This window comes from Ranitomeya imitator, chromosome 2, assembly GCF_032444005.1.
Source record: "Ranitomeya imitator isolate aRanImi1 chromosome 2, aRanImi1.pri, whole genome shotgun sequence".
Lineage (NCBI taxonomy): Eukaryota > Metazoa > Chordata > Amphibia > Anura > Dendrobatidae > Ranitomeya > Ranitomeya imitator.
Genome location: NC_091283.1, coordinates 616902373 through 616926235, shown reverse-complemented (window position 1 = coordinate 616926235; position 23863 = coordinate 616902373).

Sequence of the window (23863 nt, the reverse complement as noted above, 5' to 3'; positions counted from 1 at the left end):
CCTTTTTGCCCAACACGCGTCTTGCAACCCTGTTGGCTATTTGCCATGAAACGCTTGATTGTTCTGTGATCATGCTTCAAAAGTTTGGCAATTTCAAGACTGCTGCATCCCTCCGCAAGACATCTCACAATTTTGGACCTTCCAGAGCCCATCAAATCTCTCTTCTGACCCATTTTACCAAAGGAAATGAAGTTGCCTAATAATTAAGCACACCTTATATAGGGTTTTGATGTCATTAGACAACACCCCTCTTCATTACAGAGATGCACATCACCTGATTTACTTAATTGGTAGTTGGCTCTCAAGCCTGAACAGCTTGGAGTAGGACCACATGTCTAAAAAGTATCATGTGATCAAAATACAACTTACCTAATAATTCTGCACACAGTGTAGTAGGGACTGGCATCGGTGGGCCCCCACACGCCAGCCAGGTCGCAGTGGTGTCCACTGCAACTGTGGTCGTTATGCCCCTGATGCTACCACCAATAATTTATACAGGCCAATTGGACACCTGATACAGTTAGCATATAGATTCAGGGGAGCGGTTAGCAATGCAAGACTAACAGAGCTATTACATTTTTTATATTTAAGCCAGAAATGTAATCATAATCAGTGTTTATAAGAAGTATTCAAAGATGGGAACAAAACAGTAAGATATATACAATTACATAAAATAAAAAAGAATAAAAAGGAACACGAAAAAGGTAATTAGACCTACCGGTAATTGTATTTCCAGGAATCCATCCTGACAGCACCATTAGAGGACGTCCTTCTTACCCTCAATGGGACAGGAACAACAAGCAGTTAAAAGGACCCTTCCCACTCCACCCACCAGTGATTTTCCAAGTACCACATCTAGATAGATGCAAAAAAGAGAGTTTATTCAACAAATTTACACCAATGTTACATCACATTAGTCTATAATACAAATTTGCAGTGGGAGGGAACTAGTAGTGCTGTCAGGATGGAATCCTTGAAATACAATTACCAGTAGGTCTAATTACCGTTTTCCAGTTCCCACCTGACAGCACCATTGGAGGAATACCAAAGCATGGTAATCTAGGGTGGGACTACTGCATGTAATACTTTTCTACCAAAAGCTAACTGCTCTGATTAGACATCTAGTTTATAGTGTCTGGCAAAAGTAGAAAGACTGGTCCAAGTCGCAGCCCTACAGATCTGCTATGCTGAAGCTCCACCCTTCTCTGCCCATGATGTAGCAATAGCTCAGGTTGAGTGGGCTCTAAGGATTTCTGGGGAATCCTTCCCTTGGGCTGTATACACTAGGTTTACAGTAGTTTTTTACATCTCCAACCTTCAGTCACCCTTAGGTATTTCAGAACCATCTCTCTAATGTCAAGGTTATGATAGACCGCTTCCATCACGTTTCTAAGGTGTTGGCAGAACGAGGGAAGAATTACTTCTTGGTTAATGTTTGTAGATGAGACTACCTTGGGGAGAAAGACTGGATTAAGTCTTAAGACTATTCTGTCATCAAAGATCCGGAGGTGTGGATCCTGTATGGATAGAGCCTGCATTTCCCCTAATCTCTTAGCTGAATTGATGGCCACTAGGAAGGCTATTTTAAAGGAGATATTGGTTATGTCCATATCCTCTGACAATAAATATGGAAATCGCATTAAGGACCAAATTAAGGTCCCAAGAAGGAGACGATTTCCTCACAAGAGGGCTCATTCTTTGTGTGGCTCTAGCGAATCTTGCTATCCAAGGATGGGAAGCTAACGATGAGTCAAAAAACACACTAAGGGCCGCAATCTGTACTTTTAAATTACTAGGCCAGAGGCTTTTCTTAAACCCAAGTTGTAGAAAGTCAAGAATTCTAGGAATGTATGGTTTTGACGTATCTTCCTGAGTGTTCTCGGGATCAGTGGAAGAGGTGGAAAAGCGTACAGAAGACCTTCTCCCCAATGATGAGACAAAGCGTCGACTCCCATTGCCCCTTCTAGGGGATTGAAAGAAAAAAATGCTCTGGCCTTTGCATTTGACCTGGTGGCAAAGAGATTCACTTGAGGCATCCCCCACTGCTGGCACAGACTGCTGAACACTTCTGGATTCAATTCCCAATCTCTGGGATTTACTGTCGTTCTGCTTAAAAAAATCTGCTACCTGATTTTTGGCACTCTCCAGGTGAACTTGCGAGATGGACCTGATGGATTTCTCTGCCCATCTGAAAATCTGGTCTGCCAGGTGCTGTAGAGATGGATGTCTTGGGCCTCCCTGGTGCCTTAGAACTGCCACCGCTATCAAATTGTCGGACAGAATCCTCATGTGTCTGTCTCTGACTTGAGACTGGGCCTGGCAGAGCACTTTCAAAATCGCATAAAGTTCCCTGAAATTTGATGACTTGGTTGTCACCTCTAGACTCCACTTCCCTTGGTAGTATGTCCTTCCTATATGTCCGCCCCATCCGTACTGATTGGCGTCGGTGGTAACAGTGACACAGGGAAAGAGGATCCATGGAACTCCCACCGTTAGGTTTTCCGGGACAGTCCACCAGGTTAGGGACTTCTTTCCTGAAGGAGAAAGAATCATCTTCTTCTCCAAAGAATCTTGCCTTCTGTCTCAAGATTTCAGAATCTGCTTCTGTAACCCCCATGAGTGAAATTGGCTCCAATTCACACAGGGAATACAGGCCGTCATTAAGCCTAGCCTAGAGCCCTCATTGCTTCCCTTATGGAAGAAGTGCTTTTTCTGAACTGGTATATGTTTTCGATTAACGTCTTCTGTCTTTCTTCTGGTAGAAAATATGTTCTGGCGTTGGAATATGACCCCCCAAAATTTTATTCTGGAATTTGGAACTAGGCATGTTTTTCCCAATTCACAATCCACCCCAGATCCTGTAGAATGGAGAGTGTGAAGTTGCAATCGATCTTGAGAAGCTTCTCTGATCTCACCATGATCAAAAAGTCGTCTAAGTATAGTACTATGGAAATACCTTAATTTCTTAAGTAGGCTCCTACTTAATAAGAGCATTCATCAACACTAAGGATGGGCATGTTTCAGAGCTTTCACCAGAACAGGCATACATCCACACACACACAATAACTGATTATAGCGGAAGTTCTCCAGGACCTTCCTAGTGGTCTAATAGGAACTGTTACAGGATCTGGGCATGTGACCCCCGACCTCCAATGAGAGGTCATCCCTTGGGCATGCTCAAAAGAAGAAAAGCAGAACTTAATCCCAGGAGCGCCTGCTCGCCGCTGATCAGTACTGGTTACAATGGCTGAGACTGGAAGGACAGCAGTAACCAGCCGCACAGTATCAGCTTGAGCCAGATGCTGGGACTGACGTCTCTGCTGAGCAGGCTCCACTGCAGCTGGAGGAGAATGGGAGACAGCAGCAGAGATTGTTTGAGATTCGCCCTGTGCATCGGCAGGAACTCGACATCTAACACCAGTGTTGAAACTTGTACTACCTGGTGAGGAGTGGAGGATTCGGTGTTTAGTAGAAGCATTTTGGAGAGTTGTCTTTGATTGCTGCCTGGTGTTTTGTCTGTGTGCATAGTTTCCATACTCTCCTATTTTGTTTACCTTCCAAATATCTCCTGTGTTTCCTTATGTTGTCTGTGAGTGCATGTTTTGCATTTTCATTTATACCTGTACATCCTTCCTTGTTTTTCTTGTTTGTGTATTTACATACACTATTCCTTCTCACTTTCCTGGGTGTGGGAGGGGAACACATAGGAATGATTCAGAGGTACAGCAAGGTACGTGGCCCCAGCATCTTCACCATCAAAAGTAACCTGGGGAGCGGAGACAGCTAGGGCACCCCTATCATCAGGGACAGTGAAGCAGCCCCTGGTCCCGGATTATCAGACAACAAAGTCGTGACACCTTCCCTGGATGAGCTCATGTGGGGACTGCTTGTGGAATGTGCTAGGTCTCATATCTCTTTTTATCAGGGTAACAACACTCTGTGCCCTGAGGCAATACCCACCACTGTGAGATTCCTTGGATATTTTTAAGCAAAGACACAAGCAAAGAGACATGTTATTCTTCTACACTGCAAAAACTTCAGCATCTTCAAGTTGGTGCCTCCAAATGGCATGTACACTCCCATGATTATTTCTCCTAACAGAGAAAGAAACACGTAGGGAGGGAACCTCTTTTTGGGATAATAGCTCCACTTGGATACTGCCCTTGTCAGGGCAGGAGAAACTGCAGAGGGCACAACAGGGCAGAGTGAGGTATGCTTCTACCCGTATGGACGTGATCCGGAGAACAATCTGCACTTCAGTTGGGTGAGATCCACAATGTTTATTCCTTTTTCATTCACTTCATTGCACTTTACTTATTTAGTCCTAGCCTCAATAATCAGATATGTTAGTTAGCATTCTTACATGAGGATGGGAATGCTTTTTTTGTGCTTGGAGTATCTTGATAGTAGGTGTTAAATTTGGGTTTGGGCTCTTGCTGTTCTTCTGAATATTTTAAGCTATGATTTAATTAAAAGTTAATTTTTAATAGCATCCTCTAGGCTGAATTTGTTAATAATATTGAGGAGGTGCCCTGTTAAAGACAGAAACAAGAGCCATTATTGCTTAACTAGATGGTGGCCCAATTCTAACGCATTGGGTATTCTAGAATATGTATAGTAGTATATAGCACAGCCCACGCTGTATGTAACACGGCCCACGTAGTATATAACACAGCCACGTAGCATATAACACAGCCACATAGTATATAACACAGCCACATAGTATATAACACAGCCACGTAGTATATTGCCCAGCCACCCAGCCACATAGCTTATTGCCCAGCCACGTAATATATTGCCCAGCCATGTAGTATATTGCCCAGCCACGTAGTATATTGCACAGCCACGTAGAGGCCTGCAATTGATATCATAGGTAGACCACAACTATGAGAGTCAAAATGAGAAAGCAAATCCAGAAAAAAATCAGCTTTTCAGATTTGGCAAGATTTATTTTGCAAAATATGGTGGAAAATAAGTATTTGGTCATTAACAAAAGTTCATTTTCAAAGATGCTTCTATGCCCTCCACTCATTACCTGTAGTAATGGCACCTGTTTGAACTTATTATCAGTATAAAAGACATCTGTCCACAACTTCAAACAGACACACTCCAAACTCCACTATAGTGAAAACCTAAGAGCTGTCGAATGACACCAGAAACAAAATTGGCGAGCAAACATCCCAGAACCACATGGAGGTACCTATTGAATGACCTGCATAGAGCTGGGACCACCCTAACAAACGCTACCATCCTAAGATCCTGCAGTGCCAGATGTGCCCCCCAGCTTAAGCCAGTACATGTCTGAGCCTGACTGAAGATTCCTATAGGGCATTTGGATTATCAAAAAGAGTATTGGGAGAATGTCATATGGTCAAAGTAGAACTGGTAGAAACAAAACTTGTTGCGTTTGGAGAAGACAGAATGCTGAGTTGCATCCAAAGAACACCATACCTTCTGTGAAGCATGGGGGTGGCAGCATCATACTTTGGTTCTGTTTCTCTGCAAAGGGACCAGGAAGACTGATCCGTGTACATGAAAGAATGAATGGGGCAATGTATTGTCAGATTTTGAGTGCAAACCTCCTTCCATCAGAAAGAGCATTGAAGATGAAACGTGGATGAGTCTTTCAGCATGATAATAATCCCACGCACACCGCCAGAGCAATGAAGGAGTGGATTCATAAGCTTATGAAGGTACTGGAGTGGCCTAGCCAGTCTCCAGACCTCAACCCCATAGAAAATTTTTGGAGGGAGTTGAAAGTCCATGTTGCCCAGTAACAGGCCCAAAACATCACTGCTCTAGAGGGGATCTGCATGGAGGAATGGGCCAACTGTTGTGAATTCTGCTCTTGGGTTCCCTCCAGTGGTTGTAGGTGGGAATGCAGTTGTCTCTGAGTCGCAGACCTGGCCAGGTGTATCGGATGATTACAATTCTGACTGGGATATTTAAGTGTGCAGGATCCTTTAGCCCTTGCCAGTAGTCAATGTTCCTTGTGAAGTGTTGGATCACTTTCTAGCTTCTCCTGCTCACTGCCAAATTCAGCAAAGATAAGTGTTTGGTTTTTGTTTCTGTAGCACACTGCTGTTTGCTTGTTTCAGTTTTATTCCTGCTCTGATTGTAGGATTCACTGGAGTTGCAGATTTACGCTACTACATCTTTTAGTAAGATGTAGAAAGTTTTTGTATACTCTGCTGTGGATGTTTTGAAGGGTTTTAATACTGACCGCACAGAACTCTGTCCTATCCTGTCCTATCTAGCTAGAGTGGCCTCCTGTGCTAAATCCTGTTTTTCTGCCTGTGTATGTTTTTTCCTCTCTGACTCACCGCCAATAATTGTGGGGGGCTTTCTATCCTTTGGGGATTTTCTCTGAGGCAAGATAGTATTCCTATTTCCATCTTTAGGGGTATTTAGTCCTCCGGCTGTGACGAGGTGTCTAGGTGTGTTAGGTACACTCCACGGCTAATTCTAGTTGCAGTGTTAAGTTTAGGATTGCGGTCAGTATAGTGGCCACCTTCTCCAGTGAAAGTTCTCATGCAGCTCCAAGGTCACCGGATCATAACAGTACAACTGGCCAACAATTAGTTAAATGCATCTCAGAAGATGGGAAGGAAGCTCTTGAGCCATTTTTTTTTCTCCAGTCTGTTTTGTGTTCTCTTCCCTCTTAATATCTGGGTGGCCGAGGAGCCTGGTGCGAGCATGAATGTTCAGGAATTAGCTTCTCGTGTAGACCAGCTTGCTGCTAGGGTACAGGGTATTTCTGATTATATTGTTCAAACTCCTGCTTTAGAACCGAAGATTCCTACTCCTAATTTGTTTTCTGGTGACAGGTCTAAATTTTTGAGTTTTAAAAACAACTGTAAACTGTTTTTTGACCTGAGACCTCGATCCTCTGGTGATTCCATTCAGCAGGTAAAAATCGTAATCTCCCTGCTGCGTGGCGACCCGCAGGATTGGGCGTTTTCCCTGGAATCTGGGAATCCGGCTTTGCTTAATATTGACTCCTTTTTTCAGGCTTTAGGACTATTATATGATGAACCTAATTCTGTGGATCAAGCTGAGAAGACCTTGTTGGCCCTGTCTCAGGGTCAAGAGGCGGCAGTATTGTATTGTCAGAAATTCAGAAAATGGTCTGTGTTGACTAAATGGAATAATGATGCTTTGGCGGCAATTTTCAGAAGGGGGCTTTCTGAATTCGTTAAAGATGTTATGGTGGGGTATCCCATGCCTTCCGGTCTGAGTGATTCTATGTCTCTGGCCATTCAGATTGACCGACGCCTGCGGGAGCGCAGAACTGTGCGCGCTGTGGCGTTATCCTCAGAGCAAATTCCTGAGCCTATGCAATGTGATAGAATTCTTTCTAGAACGGAACGACAAGGTTTCAGACGTCAAAATAGGTTGTGTTATTATTGTGGCGACACTTCTCATGTAATTTCTGTCTGCCCTAAGTGGACAAAGAGGATCGCCAGTTCAATTACCATCATTACTATACAACCTAAATTTCTGTTATCTGTGTCCTTGATCTAACTCATTGTCATCATTTTCTGTCATGGCATTTGTGGATTCAGGCACCGCCTTGAATTTAATGGATTTTGAGTTTGCCAAGCGTTGTGGTTTTCCCTTGCTGCCTTTGCAGAACCCTATTCCTTTGAGGGGCATTGATGCTAGACCCTTGGCTAAAAATAAACCCCAGTTTTGGACACAGGTAACCATGCGCATGGCGCCAGCCCATCAGGAAGATTGTCGATTTCTGGTGTTGCATAACTTTCATGATGCTATCGTGCTGGGTTTTCCATGGTTGCAGGTACATAATCCTGTGTTGGACTGGAAGTCCATGTCTGTGACTAGTTGGAGTTGTCAGGGGGTTCATAATGATGTTCCTTTGATGTCAATCTCCTCTTCTTCACCTTCTGAAATTCCAGAGTTTTTGTCTGATTTTCAGGATGTATTCGATGAGCCCAAGTCCAGTTTCCTTCCACCGCACAGGGACTGCGATTGTGCTATTGACTTGATTCCAGGCTGTAAGTTTCCTAAGGGTCGACTTATTAATCTATCTGTGCCTGAACATACCGCCATGCGGAGCTATATTAAGGAGTCTTTGGAGAAAGGGCATATTCAGCCATCTTCTTCACTGTTGGGAGCGGGATTCTTTTTTGTTGCTAAAAAAGATGGTTCCTTGAGACCCTGTATAGATTATCGCCTCTTGAATAAGATCACGGTCAAGTTTCAATACCCTTTCTCTTTGCTTTCCGATTTGTTTGCTAGGATTAAGGGAGCTAGTTGGTTTACGAAGATTGACCTTCGGGGGGCATATAATCTTGTTCATATTGAGCAGGGTGATGAATGGAAAACTGCGTTTAATACGCCCGAAGGCCATTTTGAATACCTTGTGATGCCATTCGGACTCTCTAATGCTCCATCTGTTTTTCAGTCCTTCATGCATGATATCTTCCGGACTTATCTTGATAAATTCTTGATTGTATATTTGGACGATATTTTGATTTTTTCCGATGATTGGGAGTCTCATGTGCAACAGGTCAGGATGGTATTTCAGATCCTTCGTGACAATGCCCTGTTTGTGAAAGGGTCTAAGTGACGCTTTGGGGTGCAGAAAGTCTCTTTTTTGGGCTTCATTTTTTCTCCTTCGTCTATAGAGATGGATCTGGTTAAGGTTCAGGTCATTCATGATTGGATTCAGCCCACATCCGTGAAGAGCCTTCAGAAATTTTGGGGTTTTGCAAATTTTTGTCGCCATTTCATTGCTAATTTTTCCAGCGTGGTTAAACCCTTGACTGATTTGACGAAGAAAGGCGCTGATGTGGCGAATTGGTCTTCTGTGGCTGCCTCTGCCTTTCAGGAGCTTAAACATCAATTTACTTCTGCTCTGCTGTTGCGCCAACTGGATGTTTCTCTTCCGTTTCAGGTTGAGGTTGACGCTTCTGAGATTGGGGCAGGGGCCGTTTTGTCTCAGAGGGATCCTGTTGGTTCCTTAATGAAACCGTGTGCCATCTTTTCCCGTAAGTTTTCGCCTGCTGAACGCAATTATGATGTCAGCAATTGGGAGTTGTTGGCTATGAAGTGGGCGTTTGAGGAGTGGTGACATTGGCTTGAGGGAGCTAAGCACCGTATTGTGGTCTTGACCGATCATAAGAATTTGATTTACCTAGAGTCTGCCAAACGGCGGAATCCTAGACAGGCTCGATGGTCCTTGTTTTTTTCCCGTTTTGATTTCGTGGTCTCGTACCTTCCGGGGTCTAAGAATGTTAAGGCTGATGCCCTCTCTAGGAGTTTTTTGCCTGATTCTCCTGAGGTCTTAGAGCCGGTCGGTATTCTGAAAGAGGGGGTGGTCCTCTCTGCCATTTCCCCTGATTTACGACGGGTTCTTCAGGAATTTCAGGCTGACAAACCTGACCGCTGTCCTGTGGGGAAATTGTTTGTTTCTGACAGATGGACTAGTAGAGTGATTTCTGAGGTTCACTGTTCCGTGTTGGCCGGTCATCCTGGCATTTTTGGTACCAGAGATTTGGTTGGTAGGTCCTTTTGGTGGCCTTCATTGTCACGTGATGTGCGTTCTTTTGTGCAGTCCTGTGGGACTTGTGCGCGGGCCAAGCCTTGTTGTTCCCGTGCTAGTGGGTTGCTTTTGTCATTGCCAGTTCCTGAGAGGCCCTGGATGCATATTTCGATGGATTTTATTTCTGATCTTCCGGTCTCCCAGAAGATGTCTGTTATCTGGGTTGTTTGTGACCGGTTCTCTAAGATGGTTCATTTGGTGCCCTTACCTAAATTGCCTTCCTCTTCTGATTTGGTTCCATTGTTCTTTCAGCATGTGGTTCATTTGCATGGTATTCCGGAGAATATTGTGTCCGACAGAGGTTCCCAGTTTCTAGGTTTTGGCGGGCCTTTTGTGCTAGGCTGGGCATTGATTTGTCTTTTTCTTCTGCATTTAATCCTCAGACAAATGGCCAGATCGAGCGAACTAATCAGACCTTGGAGACTTATTTGAGATGCTTTGTGTCTGCTGATCAGGATGATTGGGTGACCTTCTTGCCATTGGCCGAGTTTGCCCTTAATAATCGGTCTAGTTCTGCTACCTTGGTTTCGCCTTTCTTTTGTAATTTTGGTTTTCATCCTCGTTTTTCTTCTGGGCAGGTTGAGCCTTCTGACTGTCCTGGTGTGGATTCTGTGGTGGACAGGTTGCAGCAGATTTGGGCTCATGTGGTGGACAAGTTGGTGTTGTCTCAAGAGGAGGCTCAACGTTTTGCTAATCGTCGTCGGTGTGTTGGCTCCCGGCTTCAAGTTGGGGATCTGGTCTGGTTGTCTTCGCGTCATGTTCCTATGAAGGTTTCTTCTCCTAAGTTTAAGCCTCGGTTTATTGGTCCTTATAGGATTTCTGAGATTATTAATCCGGTGTCTTTTCGACTGGCGCTTCCGGCCTCTTTTGCTATCCATAATGTCTTCCATAGATCTTTGTTGCGGAAATATGTGGAGCCCGTTGTTCCCTCTGTTGATCCTCCGGCCCCTGTGTTGGTTGATGGGAAGTTGGAATATGTTGTTGAGAAGATTTTGGATTCCCGTTTTTCGAGGCGGAAGCTCCAGTACCTGGTCAAATGGAAGGGTTATGGCCAGGAGGATAATTCTTGGGTTTTTGCCTCTGATGTCCATGCTGCTGATTTGGTCCGTGCCTTTCATCTGGCTCGTCCTGATCGTCCTGGGGGCCCTGGTGAGGGTTCGGTGACCCCTCCTCAAGGGGGGGTACTGTTGTGAATTCTGCTCTTGGGTTCCCTCCAGTGGTTGTAGGTGGGAATGCAGTTGTCTCTGAGTCGCAGACCTGGCCAGGTGTATCGGATGATTACAATTCTGACTGGGATATTTAAGTGTGCAGGATCCTTTAGCCCTTGCCAGTAGTCAATGTTCCTTGTGAAGTGTTGGATAACTTTCTGGCTTCTCCTGCTCACTGCCAAATTCAGCGAAGATAAGTGTTTGGTTTTTGTTTCTGTAGCACATTGCTGTGTGCTTGTTTCAGTTTTATTCCTGCTCTGATTGTAGGATTCACTGGAGTTGCAGATTTACGCTCCTACATCTTTTAGTAAGATGTAGGAAGTTTTTGTATATTCTGCTGTGGATGTTTTGAAGGGTTTTAATACTGACCGCACAGAACTCTGTCCTATCCTGTCCTATCTAGCTAGAGTGGCCTCCTGTGCTAAATCCTGTTTTTCTGCCTGTGTATGTTTTTTCCTCTCAGACTCACTGCCAATATTTGTGGGGGGCTGTCTATCCTTTGGGGATTTTCTCTGAGGCAAGATAGTATTCCTATTTCCATCTTTAGGGGTATTTAGTCCTCCGGCTGTGACGAGGTGTCTAGGTGTGTTAGGTACACTCCACGGCTACTTCTAGTTGCGGTGTTAAGTTCAGGATTGCGGTCAGTATAGTGGCCACCTTCTCCAGTGAAAGTTCTCATGCAGCTCCAAGGTCACCGGATCATAACAGCCAACATACCACCAACAGTGTGTGACAACCTTGTGAAGACTTACAGGAAACATTTGACCACTGTCATTGCCAACAAAGGATATATAACAAAATATTGAGATGAACTTTTGTTAATGACCAAATACTTATTTTCACCATAATTTGCTAAACAAATCTTGCCAAATCAGACAAGGTAACTTTTTGGATTTGTTTTCTCATTTTGGCTCTCATAGTTGTGGTCTGCCTACGATGTCAATTACAGGCCTCTCTCATCTTTTTAAGTGGGAGAACTTGCACAATTGATCTCTGACTAAATTCTATTTTCCCCACTGTATGTTTCTTATTGAGATATTACCTTTCTATAGAGATTAAATGTGACCTGGAGAGCACTATCCATGGGAATAATATTAGGTGGGAGGGGTTCTGCCAGCCTTATTGTAATGTGAATGAATGTGTTCTGTTTGTCCCTTCGCTATGACATGGAAAATATATCTCCCATAAATACTGTATTAATGCAATCCCCAATATTCATATCTGGACACCAGATACAGAGTGTCTACTCCAGTAGTCCAGTTTTTATTTGATTGAAGGAAGCCCTATCCCTTTGAAAGACACTTCTCTTCATGAACAAACCTCAGCCTCCTCTTTTTCCCAGCAAATCTTCTATTGCAATTGTCTGGTCACTGCCGGAGCTGCTACTTCAATGGAATAGGATGTGCCAAATCTCTCTTCCCATGTTATAATTATTTTTTTTTCCTAAGTTATAATTAGTTTTCTCTCTTGCTCATATGTTTAATGTGAATGTGATATATATATATATATATATATATATATATATAGTGGGGCAAAAAAGTATTTAGTCAGTCAGCAATAGTGCAAGTTCCACCACTTAAAAAGATGAGAGGCGTCTGTAATTTACATCATAGGTAGACCTCAACTATGGGAGACAAACTGAGAAAAAAAAATCCAGAAAATCACATTGTCTGTTTTTTTTTAACATTTTATTTGCATATTATGGTGGAAAATAAGTATTTGGTCAGAAACAAAATTTCATCTCAATACTTTGTAATATATCCTTTGTTGGCAATGACAGAGGTCAAACGTTTTCTGTAAGTCTTCACAAGGTTGCCACACACTGTTGTTGGTATGTTGGCCCATTCCTCCATGCAGATCTCCTCTAGAGCAGTGATGTTTTTGGCTTTTCGCTTGGCAACACGGACTTTCAACTCGCTCCAAAGGTTTTCTATAGGGTTGAGATCTGGAGACTGGCTAGGCCACTCCAGGACCTTGAAATGCTTCTTACGAAGCCACTCCTTCATTGCCCTGGCGGTGTGCTTTGGATCATTGTCATGTTGAAAGACCCAGCCACGTTTCATCTTCAATGCCCTTGCTGATGGAAGGAGGTTTGCACTCAAAATCTCACGATACATGGCCCCATTCATTCTTTCATGTACCCGGATCAGTCGTCCTGGCCCCTTTGCAGAGAAACAGCCCCAAAGCATGATGTTTCCACCACCATGCTTTACAGTAGGTATGGTGTTTGATGGATGCAACTCAGTATTCTTTTTCTTCCAAACACGACAAGTTGTGTTTCTACCAAACAGTTCCAGTTTGGTTTCATCAGACCATAGGACATTCTCCCAAAACTCCTCTGGATCATCCAAATGCTCTCTAGCAAACTTCAGACGGGCCCGGACATGTACTGGCTTAAGCAGTGGGACACGTCTGGCACTGCAGGATCTGAGTCCATGGTGGCATAGTGTGTTACTTATGGTAGGCCTTGTTACATTGGTCCCAGCTCTCTGCAGTTCATTCACTAGGTCCCCCCGCGTGGTTCTGGGATTTTTGCTCACCGTTCTTGTGATCATTCTGACCCCATGGGGTGGGATTTTGCGTGGAGCCCCAGATCGAGGGAGATTATCAGTGGTCTTGTATGTCTTCCATTTTCTAATTATTGCTCCCACTGTTGATTTCTTCACTCCAAGCTGGTTGGCTATTGCAGATTCAGTCTTCCCAGCCTGGTGCAGGGCTACAATTTTGTTTCTGGTGTCCTTTGACAGCTCTTTGTTCTTCACCATAGTGGAGTTTGGAGTCAGACTGTTTGAGGGTGTGCACAGGTTTCTTTTTATACTGATAACAAGTTTAAACAGGTGCCATTACTACAGGTAATGAGTGGAGGAAAGAGGAGACTTAAGAAGTTACAGGTCTGTGAGAGCCAGAAATCTTGATTGTTTGTTTCTGACCAAATACTTATTTTCCACCATAATATGCAAATAAAATGATAAAAAACAGACAATGTGATTTTCTGGATTTTCTTTTCTCAGTTTGTCTCCCATAGTTGAGGTCTACCTATGATGTAAATTACTGACGCCTCTCATCTTTTTAAGTGGTGGAACTTGCACTATTGCTGACTGACTAAATACTTTTTTGCCCCACTGTATATATAGTTTCTTTTGTCAGTTAAAAAGAATGAAAAGAATGCTAAAAGACTCACATTTTGTAACTAAATTAAGTAATGAGATATAATTTATGGCTCATTTCTGAATGGTTAATTGAGAGAATTGACATACAATTTATGTGTTAATGTGTTATGACAAATGTCTACATGAAAATTAATTTAAATTCTTTTTTCCCTTTTCCTTTTCATTAAATTCCTATTGAGCAATCCATAATCATATAAAATATGTAAACGGTAACCTACTGTATTAAACCAGAAGGACAATCTTTGTGTTAGAGAACAAAAAATGCTATGGTATTCAAGATATGGTGCTCCAATAAAACTCTATTCATATAATATCTCTTACTCAATTAGAGCAGTGAAGGTTATGTTTTTTATCTGTTTTATGGACATAAATTGTTGCCTAGAAACACTTTCCAGGACAACCAAGATAATACTTATTCATAATACTAACTCATATCAATACTTAACAGTTATGCCTTTGGCACATACACTTGACAAGAGTATGATAATCAACATATTTGCCCTTAAAATGAACTGGTCTATGTTTGCAAGTTGAACATCTCTAATTTTTTTTTTTTTTTTCAAAAAAGGTATACCACGCTTCCTACAAGGATTTCAAAATATTAAATAGATATGTATTCTAGGCGCTTATAAGAAGTATCTGACATACAGGAAATAATAAAAAATGTTTACTTATTAGAAAGGTTTACTTAGACTTGTAATTGTAGATGACTAGCAAAGCAATGTCTTCATTAGCCTGCACTTTTCTAAGAAAATTAAGGATTTTTATACCCTATTTGGGTATTTTCTGGTGACAAAGGGGAGGCAACTTAAAATGAAACCTCTTAAATTAACTCAAGCTGAGAGACCAGGTATCACACCATTTATCAATGACCAGTTAAAATTATTTTTCCCTTCAGCAGAAAGAGCGTTGAGCATCAGATCTCCTCTTGATTTCCCTACTAAATCAACCTATGGTCTCTTTTAAGTAAAAAAAAAAAACACATTACACATATTACTTTAAATTCAAATGATTCTCCTAAGGAAATCAGATGTAATCAAATACTCTTTCCCATGTATAAAGTCATTTTTGAGTTAAATACTTCTCTGAAGTTATAATATTTTTACTGTGCATTTTTAGCAACATACAGACAACATAAATTGGTCAAATCAATGGGTATTAAACTGAACCTGTCAAAAACTGAACTCCTCGTGTTCTCTCCCTCTACTATCCTACCTTTGCCTGACATTGCCATCTCCGTGTGTGGTTCCACCATTACTCCCAAGCAACATGCCCGCTGCCTTGAGGTCATACTTGATTCCCAGCGTTCATTCACCCCCCACATCCGATCACTGGCTCGCTCTTCTTATCTGCATCTCAAAAACATTTCTAGAATTCGCCCTTTTCTTACTTTCGACTCTGCAATAACTCTTACTGTTTCACTTATTCATTCTCGTCTGGACTATTGTAACCCTTTACTAATCGGCCTCCCTCTTACCAAACTCTCCCCTCTCCAATCTGTCCTGAATGCTGCAGCCAGGATCATATTCCTCACCAACCATTACACCTATGCCTCTACCTTGTGCCAAATATAAATTTCACCGCACTCTCAAAGGGAATATAATGCCAAATTTTTAACAAATGCCCAGGCGTATCTGCACAATGTAGTTGTCCCTACATTGCGCAGATACGCCTGGGCATTACGTAAATATAGCATCACTGGGATCCCTATCCCTATTCTCCCTATACGCACTAAACTCTCCAAACAAGCGAGTATGATGAAGGCTCTGGTGGAGCCGAAATGTCTCTTATCGCTTTTTTTGAAATATTCTGTTATGCTCCCTGAACACATTTAATAAATTTGTTAAAAATTTGGCATTATATTCCCTTTGAGAGTGCGGTGAAATTTATATTTGGCTATTTACGGGACCATTTGGTCCGTTGCACCAGCACCCCATTTCTCTGACAGAGTGCACGCTATATCTATCTCTACCTTGTGCCAGTCATTACACTGGTTACCCATCCACTCCAGAATCCAGTGCAAAATTATTACCCTCATCCACAAAGCGCTCCATGGCTCAGCACCTCCCTACATCTCCTCCCTGGTCTCAGCCTACCAACCTACCCATGCTCTCCGATCTGCTAATGAGGTTAACATCCTCAATAATCAGAACCTCCCATCTCCAAGACTTTTCACGTGCTGCATCAATTCTTTGGAATTCACTACCCAGGTTAATCTGATCAATTCCCAATCCCCACAGCTTTAAGAGTGCCCAAAAAATGCATTTGTTCAGACTGGCCTACCGCCTCAATGCATTAACCTAACAATCCCTGTGTTGCCCATTCAAAAAAACTTAAACCATAATCAGGTTCCTCGCATCATGTTCTCATACACTTTATGCAGTTATTAGCCCTCTGTGTCTGTACTGCTACATACTTAGGCTGATAACTGGTTCATGCAGCTTTACATGAACACCTGAGCCTTACACTATAGCTGGTCCAAACAACGAAAGCAATTGTTACATCCACCTCTCGTGTCTCCCCTTTTCCTCATAGTTTGTAAGCTTGCGAGCAGGGCCCTCACTCCTCTTGGTATCTATTTTGAACTGTGATTATTGTTATGCTGTAATGTCTATTGTCTGTACAAATCTCCTCTATAATTGTAAAGCGCTGTGGAATATGTTGGCACTATATTATTATTATTATTATTACATTCAGTAACCAATTTTCTACCTTTATCCAGTTCATGACTGGGCTATTTATCCCTTCCTTGACCAGACACATTTTCGGGTTTCATCATACATGCACTTTTAATGGCTCCTTATTTTTTTTATTCAGATATTTAAATGATTTTTACTATTTTTTTCACAGCACATGTGGCTTAATTTTTATGTAATTTTCATATTCCTTTGCTTTTTTGGTGATCTCAGGGGAACAGGGTCAAATGTAGTGAAAATAGGACATTTTTCATATTTATTATGAATTTATTTATTTATTACAACCACAAAAGACAGCTAAAACATTTTAAATTTCGTTCTCCTGTCTGTAAATATTATTTATATATATCGGACATATTATTTTGAGGGGAACAAAATGTAAACAGAAATTTAGACTGCTAGTGTCTCATTTTTTTAGCTTTTTTTAATTCATGCTTTTACATATTTTATTTTTGCTATTTTTATTTATTTATGTTATACGCTGTACCCGTAAAAACTCTTAAAATGCATGTTTGGGAGACTTTATAATGTATCAATACTCTTTTTTTTTGCCTAGTTCATTTGAAATTTGGGACTGGTAAATTAGCCTTAGCTGCAGGGGAATTTCATCCTCCGGGCTGCTTAACAGAGCTATATGTGTTTCCTATGACCCAGCAGCTCCTGCTCCTTCCCTACACCCAGTGATCACATGTTCACTGGGTCTTGAAAAGAAAGCACTGTAAGTGCTTTCTATTCTATATACATAGCGCTAGTTTACATAGTGCCTGTACAGAGATCTAGTATATAAACCTGGTAATAAACCATTTTTATCTTCTCTCTGGAACCTCTGGTTGAGTGTCCAGAATATATAATATTTTGAATCAGGGCTCTGTTTAATTTTAATAAACAATAAATCACTATTGTTGGAGAACAAAGGGGAACTCAAAGAGGAACAGAAGTTGTTATTTATAGTTCACCTCTGGCAGGATTTGATCCTGGTGACCTATTTAAGTCTGGTCCAGGTTTGCACGTATTATTCAGGTTTGCTCCTGCTGCTCCTTAAACTTTGCCTCCAGCTACCAAGTCAAGTAAATTCAGTTCTGTCTTTGCCTCTAGCCAAATATATTCTTCTTTGATTACCTGTGTAAAACCTGCCTTACCCAATGGATTGTCTATTTAATTGTACTATTTCTGGCCATGACCATGTTACAGTTCTGTGCCCTGTTTTCTCTGAAGTAAACAGCTGCTCACCATGTACAGACAGAGAAGAGTCCACACACCAAGCCTTGTGTTTTGCAGCCCCAACACCATAGTTTAAAATGCCTAGGCATGTGTTCAGAGTTCCAGTGTCATCAAAGCAAAAACATTGGGTGTGTGGAAAATACATTTATAGTGTTATAGGCTGTAAAATAAAACAGCTAGTAAACTAAAGTGGCACAAATTCACACAAAATTATGGTAATCAAAATGACAAAATATTTTATAACTTAGATTGGATTTCTGGAACTCAAAGGAACTCAAGGCAGTTTTTACTTGTGATTTGCTTTATATTACTTAATGGTTCACAATATTATGATAATCGTCAAAAAGCATTAATTTTGTTAACTCCTTAACTCCCAAGGGTGTGTTGCATGTTAATGACCGGGCCAATTTTTAAAATTGTGACCACTGTCCTTTTATAAGGTTATAACTCTGGAACGCTTCAATGGATCCTGGTGATTCTGACACTGTTTTCTCAACACATATTGTTTTTTATGTTTGTGGTAATATTTCCTTGACATTAATTGCGTTTATTTGTGAAAAAAAAAAACAGAAATTTGGAGAAAAGTTTGAAAATTTAGCAATTTTCCAAATTTGAATTTTCATGCCCTTAAATTACAGAGATGTGTCACACAAAATACTTAATAAGTAATATTTCCCACATGTCTACTTTACATCAGCACAATTTTGGAACCAATTTTTTTGGGGGGTAGGGAGTTATAAGGGTTAAAATTTGATCAGCAATTTCTCAATTTTTACAACACCATTTTTTTTAGGGACCACATCACATTTGAAGTCATTTTGAGGGGTCTATATGACAGAAAATACCCAAGTGTGACACCATTCTAAAAACTGCACCCCTCAAAAAGCTCAAACTCACATTCAAGAAGTTTATTAACCCTTACGTTGTTTCACAGGAATTTTTGGAATGTTTAAAAAAATGAACATTTAACTTTTTTTCACATAAAAGGTATTTCAGATCCAATTTGTTTTATTTTACTAAGGGTAGCAGGAGGAATTGGACCCCAAAAGTTGTTGCACAATTTGTCCTGAGTATGCTGATACCCCATATGTGGGGGTAAACCACTGTTTGGGCGCATGGCAGAGCTCGAAAGGGAAGGAGCACCGATTGACTTTTCAATGCAATAATGACTGGAATTGAGATAGGAAGCCATGTCGCCTTTGGAGAGCCCTTGATGTGCCTAAACAGTGAAACCCCCAACAAGTGACACCATTTTGGAAAGTAGACTCCATAAGGAACTTATCTAGATGTGTGGTGAGCACTTTGAACCCCTAAGTGCTTCACAGAAGTTTATAACATAGAACCGTAAAAATAAAAAATCATATTTTTTCACAAAAATGATCTTTTTGCCCCCAATTTTTTATTTTCCTAAAGGTAACAGGAGAAATTGGACACCAAAAGTTGTGCAGTTTGTCCTGGGTATGCTGATACCCCACATGTGGGGGTAAACCACTGTTCGGGCGCATGGCAGAGCTCGGAAAGAAGGAGAGCCGTTTGACTTTTCAATGCAAAATTGACTGGATTTGAGATAGGACACCATGTCGTGTTTGGAGAGCCCCTGATGTGCCTAAACAGTGGAATCCCCCCACAAGTGGCACCATTTTGGAAAGTAGACCCCCTGAGGAACTTATCTAGGTGTGTTGTGAGAGCAAGTGTTTCACTACAGTTTATCACGCATTGCCGCGAAAATAAAAAATATATTTTTTCCACAAAAATGATTTTTAGCCCTCAATTTTGTATTTTCCCCGGGGTAACAGGAGAAATTGGACCCCAAAAGTTGTTTTCCAATTTGTCCTGAGTATGCTGATACCCCATATGTGGGGGGAACCACTGTTTGGGCACATGGCAGAGCTCGGAAGGGAAGGAGCGCTTTTTGGAATTCAGACTTAGATGGAATGGTCTGGGGGTGTCACGTTGTGTTTGCAGAGACTCTGATGTACCTAAACAGTAGAAATCCCCCACAAGTGACCCAATATTGGAAACTATTCTTTGCTGATGGGGTTAACTAGTGGGACAGTTTTATAGGTCGTGTCATTACAGAAGCGGCAATACTAAATATGTGCACTTTTATTGATTTTTTTACTTTACATAAATAAATATATTTATTGGAACAATATATATATCTTTTCTTTATTTAGAGATTTTTTTTCACACATGCTAATATTTTTTTGCTACTTTTTTACTTTGTCCGAGGGTGGGATATCATTGTATAGTGTCAGATCGCTGATCTGATACTTTGTAAAGCACTGTGTCAAATTAGCGATCTGACAGGCAGTGCAGAAGGCTTGCCGGCACCTGCTCTCAGAAGGCGCTTGCAAGCCACCTCCTTGCAGGACCAGGAAGGCCCCCCATGGCCATCTAGGATCCGGGGCCTGCAGGGAGGAAGACGGAGGAGACCCTCGGAACAACGAGGTCACATTATGTTGTTCCGAGGGTCTCAGGGAAGCACAGAGGCAGCCCCCTGCCTGCGCGATGCTTCCCTATGCTGCCAGAACGCTGCGATCATGTTTGATCACAGTGTTCCGGGGGTTAATATGCCAGGAGCAGTCCGTGACCGCTCCTTGCACGTAGTGCCGGATGCCAGCTGTAACAATCAGCTGACACCCGGCCACGATCGGCTGCGCTCCCCCCCGTGATTGCAGCTGATCGCACATAACGTACTATTCCGTCCCTGGGAATTGAGTCCCAGGTCACCTTGATGGGATAGTACGTCAGATGGCAAAAAGGGGTTAATAATATAAATTATATTATTTAAGCAAATCATTAATAGCTTCAGTAAACCCATGAGAACGATTTTGTCACTTGTTTATCCGGACCTGCTCCAGCAATATATGCTTCTGTAGCCATATCTTTCTCTACTTACTTTTGACTATTGTGGCTTTGATGGGCCAAGCAAACTGTTACGCCCAATTGTGGCAAATGTGGTTTGTGAACCTAACCAGGAAGGAGCATAACTAAGCAGCTACCTTGGAATTCATTGGAGCCTCTAGAGGTGAGGTAATTCTTGTGCAGCAGTTAGCTGCCAGGTACCACTAGTGGGCAGAGCTCGGTACTGCAGCTGCTGACCCCCATATATAACAAACAATTAAAGTTGCACTACTTTGTGCTAATTCATGTAAATATGACATATATGAAATTACTGCTGTAGATAATAAGAAAAAATGGAGATGCTTAGCATATCATTTGGCCAATTCTTGCATGCCCAGCAGCTTATATCTGCTGACTTCTGGTTCTTTAGGAGAAACATGAAGCAATACGATGGCCACACAAAGTTTAGTTCTTTGTTTAGGGCTATCTTTGTACCTGTAGGCACCACTATGGACTGAAATGTCAGGATATACTGTATAGTCTGTTCAGGAACTTTCAAGCTCAGTTGGGTTTTTTAGTGTCAGTCTATTAATAATGACTCTGAGTGGAGTTGTAGCACATGCATAACCTAAACAATACCTCCAGCTAACATGGACTGTATCAGTTGGTGAAGCTGGATGTTGCTATGTGCTGAGTAAGGGTTTCAACCTTTAAAGTGGACCTTTACACTGATGGTGTTGAGCAGTGCACATGTGATTTTGTCAACAGCATGTTCATGCAGGGCACGGATGGCCTGACTGTAAAAGTAGTGGTGGCTGGGAATTACGTACTGTGGTTCCCGTGATCCCAATGTAGTGTTAGCCCTTTAGATGTGATTAATGAGACCACACACAGAATATGTATTCCAGTGTTTGGGTGATGTACATCTCAACGCTTCAGTGGGATGGTATGGAGATGCTCAGCGACACTGCTGCTGGTGGTGGTGTTGGAGCCAGGTGGCTCTGTTTTTCAGGAAGTGGAGGAAGAGACTGCGATAGCAGAAGAGGGAGCAGGATAAGGCCTAAATCTCTCCTGAATTTTCAGGTTTATACTTCACTGCAGCTCACGCTGTGCATTCAGATGCCTTGTCATGCAGGTGGTGCACTGGTTAAGAACTTTTATGCCTTACTTCAGTCTCTAATGGTAGAGTGTGAAAAAAATTAATGGATTGTTAGGGAGCTCCTTTAAGCTAGACTGGTGTGCTCAGTTTATAGGAGCTGTGGCTTGTAGCAGCTGACGTACATTTCAAGGGCTCTAGTCCTCTTCGTTATAACCCTGACGAAGAAGGCTAGAGCCCTTGAAATGCATTGGTTGGTTAGCTGCTCTAGCACACCTGCTCTCTCTGGCCCCGTAGCTTGGTGACCTCACCTGTAGCTCTGCCCACCTCTCCAACCGCTACCTCAGCATTGCTTCCAGCCGGGGCACGCAAGGTTTCGTGGTCTTGCCACATCTATCGTCCTAACCCACCATCCTCCTACGGCCACGGTACAGTGGCAACACAGCTTCCTCGGAACCGCTCCTCTCTATATCAGCGAGACAGTGAGTACAGCCCAATTAAATATGCATGCATAAGCCGTGATATATCAGTACTATTAACGGTCTCATTGGAGGAAGATTAACACTTATTTTTTATGCACGGGTAACTGTCTCTGTTTAAAGTAACTTACTTCAAACACCACCTGACGGCAACTTACATACTCACCACCAACGAAACCTTGCTTCACTCCTGACATTATCAGTAGTAAGTGTACTTAACCCTCCGTCACATACAACTGATCTGACAGGCGCTTCTCTTTTACTTTCATTTCTCCTTCCTCACCAAATTGTGAGGAAACCCCCTCCCTCCAGGTAGTCTCCTGTCTCTTGAAGGTCTGTGAAACCTGATATCACAGTTGGATTTCAGAGCTTCAGGGGAGAGGATATAGCTGCACAGATCTCTCAGGCTCATTGTATGTGAATACGTCACATTCAGTAAGGTTGGTATTTTATGTTTTTATTCATCACAATAGTTTATTTAGCTTGTTTTATGAATGTATAGCACAAAATTTGAGGATATTTCATAGAAATAAGGGAGATTTTATAAAAGAAAGTGTGCTGCTCAGGCATATACAGTAGTTCCCTAACATATTCCTTCTCTTGCTTCAGATTATCTGCTGAAATGGAGAGGAAAATGTACAATTTATCCAAACAACTTGATGTTGAGGAAGTAACAAACATGCTGTTAGATGATAGAGACCTCAAACTGAATGAGGATTTAGGAGAGGAAAGTGAGATTGATTCTCATGATGAGGTGGAAGAATGTGTACTGGATTCTGAAACAGAGCAAGATGGTGACAGTGGTGAGGATGAAGAAGTTGGATCATATTATATTGGAAAAGATAAAAATACTAAATGGAACAAGAAGCCATTCCAGAAAAAACGTAGGGAACCTTTAAACATTATTACTCACCTTCCTGCCGTAATAGGAACTGCACGTAATGCAAAAACTGCAGTTGAATGCTGGAACAGTATATTTACAGATGACATTCTGGACTCTATTGTCACATATACCAACCAATATATAGACATTATAAAGGACAAGTACATCTGCAACAGAACCATCAAGCCCACAGATGAAATAGAACTGCATGCTTTTTTTGGATTACTGTACCTTGCAGGAGCTTATAGGGCAAATAGACAAAGTTTGGAGGAACTTTGGGGTAAAGATGGGGATGGAGTTGAAAAATTTAGCCTTGTTATGTCCATAAACAGATTCAAGATTCTAATTCGTTGCCTTCGGTTTGACGACAGAACTACCCGAACCGAACTCAAAACACATGACCGACTTGCTCCAATTCGTGATATATTTCAAAGATTTGTTGTAAACTGTAAACAAAGTTATTACCCTGGAGAGAATCTCACTATTGACGAAATGCTCCCTGGTTTTCGTGGTAGATGTGCCTTTCGTCAATATATTCCATCAAAGCCAAACAAATATGGAATAAAAATGTATGCCCTTGTTGATGCCAGTAAGACCTACACTTACAACCTGGAAGTTTATGCAGGAAAACAACCAGAAGGTCCTTACTGTGTGAGCAACAAACCCATTGATGTTGTAAAAAGACTGGCTGCACC